This window comes from Podarcis bocagei (assembly GCF_964188305.1).
Source record: "Podarcis bocagei genome assembly, chromosome: 8".
In the NCBI taxonomy this organism is placed as follows: Eukaryota; Metazoa; Chordata; class Lepidosauria; order Squamata; family Lacertidae; genus Podarcis; species Podarcis bocagei.
Genome location: NC_138133.1, coordinates 35,805,140 through 35,820,761, shown reverse-complemented (window position 1 = coordinate 35,820,761; position 15,622 = coordinate 35,805,140). Strand labels below are relative to the sequence as shown.

At 40.8% G+C, this 15,622-nt stretch overlaps 1 long non-coding RNA gene across 1 annotated transcript; it reads right to left on the bottom strand.

The window, feature by feature from the left end:
- Positions 1–1,712: 1,712 nt before the first annotated feature.
- On the bottom strand, positions 1,713–2,817 carry LOC308592589. The gene is made up of 2 exons (XR_014010567.1): positions 2,724–2,817; positions 1,713–1,970 (listed from the first exon to the last, which is right to left on the bottom strand). It is a non-coding gene; the product is annotated as an uncharacterized lncRNA (long non-coding RNA).
- Positions 2,818–15,622: the final 12,805 nt, after the last annotated feature.

The following is a 15,622-nucleotide window of genomic DNA, read 5'->3' as shown; positions in this document are numbered from 1 at the left end:
TGTCAACAATAAATGGTTGCTGTTTTTTGTGTTGAATATATGCTACATGGTAATTTATGGACCTAATAAGTGTCTAAAGCCATTTGCACATAACAAAATATGTATTTTATAAAAGTAATTTGCTTTTTATCTTATATTTTGGAAATGTACATCCAGTGGTTTTTTCCCCTTTAATTTTTTGGGGGGCCCTCAAGAGAGTGGGGCCCTAAACTATAGCTTGTTTAGCTTATACATAAATCTGACACTGATCCTGACACAGGAGCTCTGATGTTAGAAGTGAAGTAGCCCAAGAAGTTTCCATGGCAGCGGGGAATGCAATATAAAATCTGCCTCTTTGAAATCAGAGCTCTTTCTCCATGCCATCAGAAAGGAAGAGCCAATGCTTCCTATGGCCCTGGGTTATCCTTCAAGGAACCACAGGACTGCATGTCCAAAGAGCTGAAATTTTGAGGAAAAACTGTTCGGAAAATTTCAACAACACCCCACAAAACACCCCCCCCCCATTTTGTTGCGCATGAACAGTCATGGAGGATTTTTGGAGGCCATTTTTACCCAGCTCTAAATTGTTTACCACAAACTAACCCACTTACCTGAGAGTAAGCCCTATTAGACTTACTTCTGAGTAGACATGGTTAGGATTGCAGTTTGAATGCTTTAACACAACTCCAAGCCATAATCATAGCTGTCAACATTTTCCTTTTTTTTAAGGGAAATTCCCTTATTCCAAATAGGATTCCTCGAATTAAAGGGAAAAGTTGACAGCTATGGCTATAATTGTTCTGAGCATGAAGGTGCCAGCTTTCAACCCTATGAGCGTCCATATATTTTACTTCCCCTCCATAGATTAAATACTTCCATAAACCCATATCAGTGTTGCAGCAGCTTGTAAGGGCAAAATATTTATTTTTAGATGAAAAGCTTTCCAAATAGGAATTTAAAAATTGTTCAGATTAAGAAGATCCCTTAATGGTGACTGAGCCTGGCAATTGCTTCATTTTTTATTTTGTTTTCCTTTATTTTCAGCCTCTCCAGTTGAGGCGACTGTAGTCTGGTACAATAAAAAGTGTGACTGTGAAGCCACATCTCAGTACCAGGTTTCATCCTGATGCAATTTGTTACTGCTGAGATATTAAAACCCCAAAGACTACATTAGCAACGAAAATGGTGATAAGACTTCCCTCTGTAGCATGACTAGTGCTTGCCACTATGTAAAAGTTTTTTTTTTTTTAAGCAGCATAGTAAAACAGTTAATAAACAGTAAATCTGATGTTAATCACTTGGGATTGTTTAATTAAGGAGTGACCTTGTGGTTACTAATTATTTCTGAAAGTGACTTTACTCATAAAAGTGAGCATTTAATCAGAGACTATATATTTGTGATCAACAGCAGTAAGCTGGATCTTTTGCCTCATTCCTCTGTTGTCCTTGTAATTTAAATATCCTGTTGTGTAAGTATAAAGACAGGAAGTGAGTTATACAAAACCTTACAATAACAGTATTAAGTTTCCAGTAAGCAGATGTGCTCCACTTGGTTTCTGGTTTTTTCCCCCACTTCCAGAGGTAGTATACATTTTCCAAATGCTACCCGGGATATTTTTCTTTTCTTTGTTAGGATTTTTTTTTTGTCTTAAAAAAAGAAAAATCTTCCACTATCTGAAACACACAAATAGTTTCCAGATAATGACAAATTACATTGTCCCTTAATGCCAGGCTTTAATTATTTAGCTTCATGCTTTATTTGTTCCATGAAACCAAAAACTCCCTTTCAAGCAGACAAGAGGCTGGGTGGCAGAAAAATTCTTTTACCTATACAGCCTTTCATTGGCCAACGCTGTTTTTATGCAAATCCACACCACTGGCAGAACAGAGTTGGCAAAGATATTCTAAAAATTTCATGCATATCACAATTGGTTTTCCTGACGCAACTGCAACTGAATAATTTTCATCAACTCCGACTGCAACCTGCTCTTCTGCACAGGGTAAAAAAAAAGAAAAAGGAAAGTTATGCTTCTTTCAGAGCTAGAGAAACAAACGCTGATGTGTATTAGCTTTACGCTGTTTATAATCTTCAAACATTTTGGCCTTTGAAGCATTTCTTCTTTTTCTCTTCTTTTGTTGCGGTGGCTGCAGTAGTGACATTCAGATATATTTTTAATGCATCAAAACACTTTCACAATTATAATGGGCACTTATGATTGCAAAGTATACACAATCCATTCCCTGCCATTGAGGCCGGTAACAAAAGTAGAACACTATTTGTGAACCTATTTTCCTCTAATAAGATTATGGGTACGATTATCCTGTTCCCACTGTTCAGCCAAACCCAGCCAGTTTTGTCTGTGAATGCACAGAGGGGGTGTGGGTAATTGCACATACAATGCCTAAATCCTTGCTTCACTGATATAAATGAAGTTTTGTCACTGATTTCAGCACAGCCAGAGTTTTGCTATCTTTCCATTCAGCTGCCTGCATACCATCATGATAGTGAAACAAAAACAGGAAACCAATATCAGGCAGGAGGCATTCAAAACCAGCATAAGGTTGTCTTTCCACTGGCACCACAACGCTGTAAAAGGTCAGCCACATAGCGCTTTTCAAGGGATGGAACTGAATCTGATGCAAGTTATAATGCAATAGCTTGCATTATTTGTGCTGTGACTTCACCCAGTGCTAATCCAGCATTACTTAGAGTAACAGCTAAGCACGAGAGAGAGGACAATTACATCACCATCCTGCTGCCGTCAGTCACCCTTGCTGCCTGGCTGAAAATAAGCACCACCCCATATGATGGAAATATTCTGTGTAACTTGGCTCTGGGTACAAATAGCAAGAGGAGACAAAACATGTAAGTGCACAGCAATGTAATTTATTAGTCCCAGTGCATTTCAGCAAACACCTTTGTCGGGACACAAAATAATCTGTATTAAGTCCAAAGTGATATGCTCAAATTATACATATCTATATAAACCACACAACTAATGATGCATTTTGGTGCATGATTAACAATGAATAAGATGCACTACCAAATGGGTGGCCATTCTTTCCCTTGGATGCAAATCCTTTTGACTTTAACCAAACGAATGCATCTAGAACCAAAGTCTTGGATGTATTTCAGACCTCAGCTAACATTCAACATAACCCAGGACTTTATTTTGATTTACATGCCTTTTCATGTGACTAGATGCCAGCTTTAAAGCCTAATGAGCTTAGATAAAAGTCAGTAGGATGTCCTGTTGCTAAAAATCAGAAAATAAAAAACCCCACCAGTTTATTGCAGGGTTTTTTGTTTGTTTTTAAATAGCTGTGGTTGGGTTGCATTTATTTTGCTCGCTGACTTCCCTCAAAGGGAAGTTATAAAACAGTCACCTCTCCCATTGATTTGCCCTGGAGGATCTTGAAAACATAATTCTGATCACAATATTTCAGCACTTTCTCAGCTCAATACATGTGCAGCCAAAACACATGAAGGAGGGAAGGGGGGAATCAATGGAAGTGTTAAGGTTTAAAACACATTTTCTTCCATCTTTACATCTGCTTAATTGCATCCTCCCCACCCCCACCCCACTCCCTGCAAGTCTTCTATGAGTTACATTTCCTGTTTTGCTGGAATCCGTCCCACATTTCACATCCCTCACCTTTAATTTAGCTGCAAATTGATTCAGTATCACATTTAACAGCCTTTGGGGTTTGCTGTACAAACTGTCCTGCTGCCTATTCATAGAACCTTATAATGGGACTAAGCTCCAGTTTATCCATGGAACTGTCAGGCTCTCGGGGAAATAATAGCTGTTGACAATTGTAGAGTTAAAATACAGGATTAATTATCAGCTTTTAATGTGCAAATAAGGCATTCAGCATTCTTCTTACCCACTTATTTAACACAAATGCAATGCTCAAACAGGTAGTCTGAGTTGATTCTTCAGTCAAAAACAGCTTGAGTGAGCCAGAACAGTCTTGAGATTTAAACAATCCCAGCTCTTGAATTTTTTACACACACACACACACACACACACACACACACACACACACACACACACCCTCTCTTTGTATGCAGCTTGCAGCATGCTGCATCTCACCCAATCGCTTGTCTTCTTTTAGCAAATAGTGGGAGATTTCCTGAATCAAGGCTGCATAACGCCAACCAGGTTATGTAGGCAAGGTCCAGATTATGGGCACTTCTACTTGGCAATTTATTTTGGATTTGGTAGCCCATATGCATGAAAAAAATTTTTGGCAGCATCCACACGAGGTTGTCCTCATCAAATGCCATCCCTTCTCCCCAGTATAATCTAGATTTATATTTTTCCTGGTGTTTGTTTGCTTGCCAGAGAGGAGGGGAGGGACTTACTGGATTTTTTGTGTGGAAGAGAGCCAGTGTGTTGTAGTGGTTAGATTGTGAGGACTAAGATCTCCATTCTCAGCTATGAACTCACTGGGTGGGTGACCTTGGGTTTGCTGCTCAGCCTATCCCACCTCACAGGATTGTTGTGAGGAGAAAATTAGGGAGAGGGAGAATGGTGTATGCTACCTTGAGGTCCTGGGAGAAAAGAAGGGATATAAATGTAAGGATAATAAATCCAGATTGGATGGGGAAATTAAATGAGATGGTATTGTGATGAGGTTGGTGTGTGAGATGCTGCACAGATTACAAAGAATATAAAGTTCTACCCCTTGGGTCATTGTAATGGGCATTATTGCAATGCTTTTATTCCTGCAATAAGGTCATTCCCCATGCAAAAGAGTCCTTCTCTTAGCCATCCAAGAGGAACAGACTGGTAATTAGATGCTCAGTATAGCTTTACTATTAAATACAGAAATAAACACAGCAGAGCGTTTGCTTAAATGGCCTTCAACCCTCCAAAACAAGCAGGATCCTATTTTTAATACAAGCAAAGTAAGGGCAATTTCTGTTGTAATATATAGCTCGGCTTTCATGTTTTTATTAAAAGTTTAATAATGGGCCTGCACCGATGTGCTTGAAAAATTATATGGTAATTTCCAATTGTAAAATTCCATTAAAAACTTGCTTATGTATACAGAATTAGACAATTTGTTAAAGAAAGGTTATATACACTTATAATTGGAAAATATGTTTTAAGCTACAGCGTAGCAGTAAGCATTAGTCACTTTGTAATGATGGGTAACTCCTGGGAAGAGGGTGTTATTTGAAGATAGTCTGAGTGATATGACAGTCCAACATATATGGGGGGGGCAGAAACCCAAAGAGTAATTTGGAAGGCAGGCTCCTCTATCCATTCTAAGTAATCTTCCTTTTGTATCCTTTATTCTTGCTCATAACTAGAATTTCTGAGGATAAGAGACAAAATGTACATAGGCAGCTGTTTGGTTGTGAATCAAATCCATTTAGCTCTGCATTGCCTACACAGACTGACAGCATCTCTCAAGTGTTGTTGCTTTTTTATTTTTTAAATCAACACTGGATTTCCTCACCTGGAAGTCTCAGGTCTTGAACTTGGGACTTCTTTACCTTCAAAGCATCTGCTGTTCCACTGAGCTGCGGGCCTCTTCTATCAAACTTTCTAGAGTCCAAGAAAGCTGAATGAGTGCAAATGATTCCCACATAGACCTAAAAGCACATACAACTAAAATCCCACTTTGTCCCTCCGAAAACCACGTAGATGCACCCCCAAACAGTATGGAAATCTTTGCTAAACCACCATGGGGCATGTGCAATGGTGCAATCCTACATGGAATCCTAAATTAATGGTTGCATCAACATTTTGGATTACTCTAACTTTCTTGATGAGGGTGGCTTTTAAATACTGCTCAATAAAGAGCAGACCTAGGACTCAGCTACATTTGTAAAGATAAAGTTCTTTACAGTACATTGCTACCTTGGTTTACGAACTTAATCCATTCTGGAAGTCCATTATTAAACCAAAACTGTTCTTAAACCAAGGTGCACTTTCCCTAATGAGGCCTCCTGCCGCCGGTGCCCTTCCACCGTTCAGATTCCATTCTTAGACCGAGGTGAAGTTCTCAAACCAAGACACTATTTCCAGTTTTGCGGAGCTTGTAAACCAAATTGTTCTTAAACTGGACTGTTCTTAAACCGAGGTACCACTGTATATGTGTTGTACACTGACACCAGATGGCGCTGTGGAGTGCCGTTTTTCACCAACGGAACTTCCCTGTATGAAGTTGACAACGCGTTGAACTGAACCGCTTCTTTGATGTGTATAGATCCAGCCCTAGTCTAACCATCATGTAGGGATGGGGGAGATATTTGATTCAGTTTACTTTGAAAGGCAAATGTACCCAATCCAGGCAAATTTAAACGCAGCAATTCTTCCAAAATTTGCACTGCTCTGAATTTTACAAGGCAGTGTGCCAGCCAAGGAATGTGTACTAAGATGCATATAATTTCATATATTGGTGAAAATAACATACAAAAAATGCAGCATATTAGGGAACATTGCTTTGCAAAAATGTTTCTGTTAGGCAAAGTTGCACACAGAAATGTGTGCATTAGGAGAATATTGCAATAAAATGCTGATGAATTTTCATGTAGACAATACACACAGAGAGTGAGTATATATATTTATCAAAAACTGATATGTGGAGAACTGAGCTAAAGATTGGAAAAAGAAAAAAGAGATACTGAGTAAAACTGAAATGGGCAGATTTGCCTATCCCTACCTCCAGGTCAGCTTTGTGCAAGTAAATCAAGATGAGTTCTCAATAAATAGATAATCTAGAAGAGCCCAAGTGCAGTGCTTAAAAGAATCAGTATCGGCCAAGGGATGGGATCCATCAAAGGTCAGAGAAGTGAAAGCCTCGACCACGATCATCCGGGGATCGACCTGTCAATCGCGGTCGACCAGTTGGACACCCCTGTTCTATAGAAACCCAGCTATAGCAACCTGGAGGGAGCCTTATTAGACCTCTTACAAGTGAATCTGGCATTTTTATTTCCAAAATCTACACCTGTCAGCTGAAGACATAATGCACAAGTCAGGTTATTGGTGCACCTGATGTAATACAGCTCAACACTGGGCATTAAAAAATTAAACCTCTCTGAGGCTGTTGTGGGGAACTAGGTCAGCTGGTATTTCATAATTCACCTTCTAGCTGATATTTAAAGCTGATGATCATCAGATCATGGGATAAGATAGAAAGCTGAGTGAAATTGTTTTTTATGAACTTCCTTTGCTGTACAAAGAAAAGGCATTGGCATTCTGTCATGGGCCATACAAATGGAAGCAGAAATCTCTAGTAAAACAGCAAGACCAAGCATGTTCTTTCTGCAGTCCAGTGCCCCTGAATATTCTTAGTGAAACACTTAACATTATTATTTTAAAGGATTATGGAAATGTTACATCAATTTATGATTTTGAAAAACCATTATTCTTGAAAAAGCTATTGACTTTCCACTGATAAAGCTCTTTGCAACTGTTTGTAAAATAGTGTTTTTGCAGTCTCCCAAGGAATATAATCAGTGTGCCTTTTAACAATAATATAAACTATTTTGCTCTTTAAAAAATGCAGATAAGCAAACTTATTTGAAATCTCTTGATCTAATCTTCTTTGCTCCAAGAATTAATAAGTTGAGTGGGTCGTTTATTTCATTTCATGAACCTGGAGGGAAAATTGTGTTTTTTAAGTGAGCAGATTCTTGAGTTCATTTCTAGAACCCTAAAGAGAATGGTGTGTGATGTTTAGTTTTTGTTGTTGTTTTTTTGAGAACACATCCCTTCTTCAGATATATGTTGTCCTATTCCTGAAGGGTCAGGTAGTATGAATTGCACACAGAACAATATGCAGAGTGTTTTCAAGCTAAAAGAACCAAACTGTGATTCATTGCTTGCGCTGGCTCTTTGATTGTTTGATGTCTCATTTCTTCATTAACAATAAAAGTTATCAAAAGTTCAGGGCAGGGTGATTGTCCTTAAAGTGCTTAATCAACCCTATTTTCATTAGACGGGAATGGAGCACTATATGAGCTGAACAAAATATCTCTTTCTTCTGTAACACTGATATCATTAGGTAGATAGTATCTCCTAATATATCAACTCACATTTTTGCTTGTTTGTACTTGAATTGTAAGGGGGGGAGAGAGATGTAATCCTGTATACAATTAGGCTGCTTATTGATTTCAATGAGATTTAGGCAATCTAACAATAGGATCATAGTCAAAATCTATAATGAGATGCCCAAACGTCTTAAAAATTCCTTGCTGGAACTGTATCTTTAAGATTATTTGTGTAGCTGTACTTCAATGTTTTAACATTTTTTTGCTGGTCTTGCTTGCCATTTACCACAGCAATTGAAAAACAGGATGATGTAAATTTAGAAATAAGAGGAAAAGCCAGTGAATATATCAACGTTGCTTCATTCTTCTGGCTGCTTTATCTGTAGAATATAAGAGACGTTTTCATGGATAGATCAGCAAGGCTAAAAAGAAGTCTTAGACTGTAACATCGTTGCTTCACAACAATACGTAGAAGCAAGCAGTAGGCGCTCTCCTACAGCAGCTTTACAGAGCCAGTCCTACCATTGGACAAAGTGATGCAGCTGTATCCAAGGCCAACCCAATACATTATGGCACCTGAGGCGGATCCCAAAATGGTGCCCTCCCCTCCCCACCAGGGAAGATGTACCTCAAGAAAGAGAAGAGCAGAAAGGCTGACATTGGAATCTGCTGCTCTGATGGATCTTGTCACCTTGCCTCATAAGTGGGCCAGCCCTCTTGGAGGACCCCTGTGAAAACTGATCCTTCATGCTAGCCTGCTACCCTCTGGTGCAGCAAAACAACGGTTGCCAATATGGCACCCACAGGTAACCAATATGCCTGGCAGCACCTCCTATGATGCCTGTGAAAGGTTTTGTTAAGTATCCCCTCAAAAATCCACAAAACACAAAGGACAATTTGCTCCTCCTGCTCAGTTCCTGTTTGCACTTGCTCTGCCTCTCCTACATGCTTCTCTCTGTAAGTACGGTGTTGCTGATGTAGGTGCCTCTTCCCCCATTGTTTTTGAGTACTGATGTGGGGCATGCCCCACCTTTTGGCAGTCCTCTCTGTCTCTCTCTGCTCTTTTAATGTGGCAGCCATTTTGGATTATGCCTTACCTCCACAGCAGCCATTTTGTAACTGGCACCACTGACACTTTCTCTAAATTCCAAATGCCCCACTAGCTCCAGATGCTTGGTGACAGAGGGTGCTGCCCCGTTGCCAAACAACCTGCCTTCTGTTCATAAAAATAGTGAGATGTTATTTGTCCTTCACTTCAGGCAGCAAAATTTCCTGGGCTTGCCTTGTTTACAGCGGCAGAGGAAGCTGCTCGGGCGCCTAGGGTGGTGCGCCCAGGGGCGGGGGGAGCCATAGTGGCGGGGCGCACTGCAGGGCCTCTGAAGTCTGCCAGCCTCCACCCACTCAGCCCCCCTACAGCTGGGGGGGGAGGCAGTGGACGGTTTGGGCAGCACGGAGCCTGCGCACGCCCAAGCCACCACGTCTCTCCCAGGAGAGACGCATGGCTTGGGTGCACTGCAGGCCCCGCGGTGAGTGCCACCCAGCATTTTGTCACCCCCCTCAGTGGCGACACTCAGGGTGGCCCACACCCACCGCAGCCCCCTTCCTCTGCCCCTGCTTGTTTATAGATCAATCTAAAAAGTGGCATTGCTGCATTGCTGTTATTAAGTGCCAACTGAGAAATAATACTGCTCTTTCAGGATGTGGGTGGTGCTGTGGGTTAAACCACAGAGCCTAGGGCTTGCTGATCAGAAGGTCGGCGGTTTGAATCCCCGCGACGGAGTGAGCTCCCGTTGCTTGGTCCCTGCTCCTGCCAACCTAGCAGTTCGAAAACAAGTCAAAGTGCAAGTAGATAAATAGGTACCGCTCCAGCGGGAAGGTAAACGGCGTTTCCGTGCGCTGCTCTGGTTCGCCAGAAGCAGCTTAGTCATGCTGGCCACATGACCCGGAAGCTGTACGCCTGCTCCCTTGGCCAATAAAGTGAGATGAGCGCCACAACCCCAGAGTCGGTCACGACTGGATCTAATGGTCAGGGGTCCCATTTACCTAGACCTTTAATCATCTTTTACTTCTGCTGTTACAGGTTGCTACCTTTGAAAATGTACACAGTGTCAACATTGAGCTAGGATTCATATTAAACATAGACCTGTTCTGAACAGAGGACTTAACATTTTTTTATGTTAACCCATGTTATTTACTGGAAACTTTCTTATCCTAACTCTTTCAGGCAGAAAAATGACTCTAGCCTTAATTTAAATGGTAGCAGGATTAGACCAAACTCAGGCAATTGGACCTTTTATTATTATTATTATTATTATTATTATTATTATTATTATTATTATTATTGTCAAAAGCTCTGATAACTCACTTGCACATAAAAGATGTGGTGCCAGGCATGGACGGGCTTTTGGGGGAGACCAAAAGACCAAAGGAGTGTTGAGAACTTTTTATTTAGAAGGCAAACTGCTTCTGCCATCCCTGATTGGTAGTGATTACCTGTTCCTCCCTCTAACCTTAATGATAGCTTCAAGGTTATAATTCAATGCGCAAGGAAACAATGATTATATCCTGCAACTATATGACAGTGTATGATTTAGCTGTGGGAAAACATTACAGGATTAACTTTGAGTGAAAGAAGGGATTGAGCCCTGTGTTTCTTCTGCAAGCAGCCCCACTGAATGAAGTGATTAATGCAGTGTGCAAACCAGATCATTAGGAGGGTGCAGTAGTGTAGGGACTTGTCTACACCTTTTAGCTGAGCAGGGGTCAATGCTTAGTTGTAGATGATTTCATGCACAGCTGATCAGCAAGTCTCCATTGAAAGTGCCTGGGAATTTGTGTAAGCACTGTAGGAAACTGTCTTTCGAAATTAGTCTGCTTTTAAGAGAGGCACATTTCCCCGCTGCATCTCACACGGATACTAAAAATCACAACATGTGGATGGAAACCCTGCATTAACCTTTAGCTCCCTAATCGGTTGTGCGGGTTTTTCCATCTCTCCTCCCCAGCCTCGCCTCTCTCTCTCTCTTTTTGTGTGTTTTCCAACTGATATATACATCTAGATGAACAAACTGCCCATCTGGTTTGTGCCAGCACCTGCACATCTCCCTTGCCCCGCCACCCCTCTTTATGGCTGTTTGTGCAGTTGCTCAGACAGAGCCATGAGCAAGGCTTGAGCGTGTGTCGTAATTCTGTGATTACACTGTGCAAGCAGGGAAGGTAGCAGTGGAGGCAAGTCAGCTTCCAGAGAATCTGTTTACTTTTAAAAACAATGCCAGAAAATGAAAATCTCCCATTCTGGAGACTGAGAAGGGACATTTCAAGAGAGGATCTCTAATGTCCCCCAACTGCAGGTGAAGCCAATACATGGAGAGGAAGGGAGCCTGTGCCTGCTGGCTGCACCCCAAAATTTTGTGCGCCCCATTTTCCTCACCCAGTGTTTGGATGGGGGAGGCTGTGCTCTCTCTATACAGTAGCTCTTCTTTCACACATCAAGCTAAAGTGCACACAACAAGCGACTTGTTGGGTGGAACAAGTAGACTGCAAAATGTTAAGGGGCAGGGGTCTGCTCTTCCAATATGAATGCATGGAGAGGGTCATTTAGACACTTGGCACGTGCAGCCAATGGCTGGTGAAGTCTCAGAAGCCAGAAGGAATATTTTATTAAATTAGCAAATAAGCAGAGGTGTAATGAAGCAGTAACTGCAACAAGGAGCTCCACGGCTTTGCACAGCCTGGATATATAAGGCTGGCCAACTTGTCTCAAGACGAGGATTGGATTGTCATGTTTAGGGGAGCTTTACATTTATGGCTTCCTTGGCGCTGTGTTCCCAGGTCACAGCTTGGGTATGTATGATCCCTGCTGTGCCTCTTCTTATTGACTTCAGTAGTATTTGACCTTGTAAAACAGAGGTCGTCACCTCCAAACATTCCTTGTTGAGGCTTGATTATAAGGTTAAAGTTCAAGGCAGATTAACTGAGAGATTCAATTCAGATTTATCAACCTTTCAAGTAAATTATAACAATTCAATAATAAATCAGTACAGATTTATGAAATATATTTAGGGGTTTCCTATGATTTAATTAGTGGCAGGAAACCATTCCTAGTCCTTTGGGTTGTTGCATTGTGCTGGTAACTGATTTGGCTTGGATCTTCTAACGTAAGGAAGTGTGAGGGCACCTCCTCTTTAAACAAAACAAAACACAAGGAAAGACGAGATCTTGTTTGAACAAACTCCCCCATGAAAATGCAAGCTTTGACCCAGGCCACCATCTCATTTTTTTCGCTCTCTTCTTTATAAACTATATCTTACTTCCATTTGTGCCCATCATTCTGCATCATAGAAGGAGGTGAGTTTTCTGAAGAGACCTGTTATCAATACACCATGTTAGTGGAGAGTTAATATATTTAATTTTTTTAACCGCTTCATTTGGTTTAACATGGCTATTTTAGGTCCTGTTTTAAAACAACAAATGTCCATAAATATAAATGCAATTATCCTAGCTTTAAACTATCCTTACTTCAAGGGGCCCAAAATCCACGAAGCAGCATCTCCAAATTATAAATTTCTTATATATGCCAGGAGGTGCTGTTTTTTCAATGTAATGCTTTTTGGACCTCTTGAGCTCATGTAGTTTCTTTCTTTCTTTCTTTTTGTTATGTAGCAATAAAGGACAGTTGTTGAGAGGCCGGCTCCTGCCTGATTTGATTTCCTCCTACCTTGAACACAACAATATAAGTAGCAGCCTTGTACCTAGCATTGTGTGTGGGGATTCTAAGAAACCAAGAAATAAATCAATAAAATCAGTGCCATTTTGAAATCGGTGGTTTACAATCAGTACAGTGGTACTTCGGGTTACATACGCTTCAGGTTACATATGCTTCAGGTTACAGACTCCGCTAACCCAGAAATAGTGCTTCAGGTTAAGAACTTTGCTTCAGGATAAGAACAGAAATTGTGCTCCGGCGGCGCAGCAGCAGCAGGAGGCCCCATTAGCTAAAGTGGTACCTCAGGTTAAGAACAGTTTCAGGTTAAGAACGGACCTCCGGAACGAATTAAGTACTTAACCCGAGGTACCACTGTACTGGTTTGAAAAGTTTACTCTGCCATCTTGAATTAAAGATGGCATCCAATTGTATTCCTTGACGTCATGCAAAATATGGTTGGGATGTCTTAAGAGGCATCCAAAAGCATAGCAACCAGACAACTGTCCAAAATATATAGCAGGTTCAGCTTTTTAATTTCACATGTCGTCTCAGTTGCTCAGAACTGTGGGAAATGAAAGGGTGTTAATCTACTCCCATTCTCATATAGGCAGCTGACCATGTGGCCTCTTTTAAATGGGACTTAAATATCTTCCCATTTTCTCTTTCCCAAAAAACTTCAGTCATCACAACCACTACCACTGACTGTTTATGTTCTGTTTTTTTATTCCCCATTTACAATATAACACGCATTTTAAAATATGAAGCAAGAAAAGGAAAATATAAGGCAGGATGGATACAAGAAATAGAAAATTAAACAGGAGACCATTGTTGCTAGCTTGCCACCTGATCCGTATTTCAAGGAATGGTGCCTTATGTACATTGATGTACTGTTCTTTTTCAGGTTAATAAGGATAATTTAATACAGCCTTCCCAACCTGGTGCTCTCCAGATGTTTTGTCTGTGATTTATTCTAGCCTAAGTAATTTCATAGGAATGTTTGTTTAAAGGTGGACAAAGGCAGATGTAAAATCTAAGTTTTACTGTGCTTGGAACAGTCCCCCTTGATTGAACTCTGCTCTGAGAGAGTAAGAATCTCTCTTCCAAACACCTCTCTCTCCAACACAGGCTTGCCAGCAGGAGCGCTGAATTGGCTCCAGTGGTGTGTTTGCACTGTGCTGAATTTGCTGCTTCCTCACCCTTCTCTCTCCATACAACTAAGTTGCAATTGTAATGCAAAGAAAATGAATACTAATCAAATGACCAAGCCTTTTGCATTGGGATAAAAAGCAAAAAGTGAGGGAAAGTATCAGGTAGGCTAGCTCCTGGAAGCACACGGAAGGAAAGGCTTCTGCTCCCTTCCTTCTCTCTGCCACAATCCCCTGCCCCCAACCTGCTGTGAATGGTCAGGGGATCTCCTGGACAATATTTGGCAGGGTGCAGAGGTTGCTGGAGCAGGTAAACCAGCTCAAACTGGGCAGAGATTCATCCAATTTTTGGTGATCTATCCCCGAAAGCTCCTCCCACACCATCTCGTTTTGGTCAGGAGAGCCCCCAATCCTCTAGGGTTGTGCCACGAGAGGAGGCAACAAGGAATGTTCTTTCCATGAAATTCCTTACTTTAAACTGATCTTAATATTCAAGTCAAACCCTCTATGTCCTAGCAGAAAGCATCGAACATGCCTTCCTTCATAAGAGGCTTAATCTAGGATGACACATACTATCGATACTACTTTTGGTTTGTTTGTTTTATTTTGAAAAATCAACTTGTTTTTAAAACCTGCTACTTCTTCCTTTTGCTCCAGCATCTTCATAAACTCCCCCTTTCTCCCCCTTTCTTCAAACTTAACGCAATCAAACATCTAATTAATTAATCTAACTATTTGTATGATTAAATATGGTGGCCCTGCTAGTGCAGACTACAGCTGACATAGTGGGTCACAATTTCCAAAGTTAGATTTAAGAATAGTTGTTATAATTGTCATGGTGTTTTTAACAAACACTTCTTAGTTTCAGAGTTGCCTAGATATTTTACCGACCTTTAGAATCATTTCATTAAAAGATGGTTTATAATTTTCTAACATTTTTATTTGTACAGTTTTATTTTGTGATGGATTGTTCAGCTTAAAAAAAAAAAAGCTTTATTGCATTGATCCAGAAAGGCGGAAGCTATTTTTTCCCTGTTGAATACATTGCTCTAGCACTCAAATATTATGGCAATTAATTTCCTCTTAAATTTGAATGTGTGTGTGTGTGTGTTTAAGGGAGAGAAACACCAAACATTGTTCATCAATCCAGCTTTGGTTTTTTGTTCATATGTTGGATCTTGTCTAATGGTTCTTTCAAAAACTAGAGCAGATTGAAAGAACTATGGAAAACACAGGAGGGTGAAAAACACACAACAACTTGATCTAACAACTTGAAACACTGCTTAGTATTCAAGAAACTTTCCCTAGCCTAGAAACCGGGCTTGGTATCATATTGCAAAAAGGCCGTGCAGCTTCATTGCACTCCCTCGGTGTAACATATTTACTTTTGTTTCTGTGTAGCAGCAATTGTATTATATCCTTCCTGCAGGACACCAAAGAAAAACAGAAGGTTAAGTATAAAAGGAGGGGGAGAGGTAGGGGGAGAGAGGGGGGAGAAGCAATGAGGAGAAGCAAGAGGGAAGATGATATTTGCTGGAGAATAAGGAGTGGTGTGCAAGAATGAGATTAGAAAGACGATGGAATGGGAGAAGAATAACAATTTTGGGCTAAACAAATGCAGACCCAGTGTGTGGGGGGAAGTGGAATATAAGTGCAACTTTGCTTGCTTTGCCAATGTTGCAGATTGGGAGAACATGCAATAAAAGCTGGCCAGAGGATAGGAGGAGGTAACTGAGAGCACCGTTTGATCAGCCAGCAGCTCCCAAACACCTCTTTGAA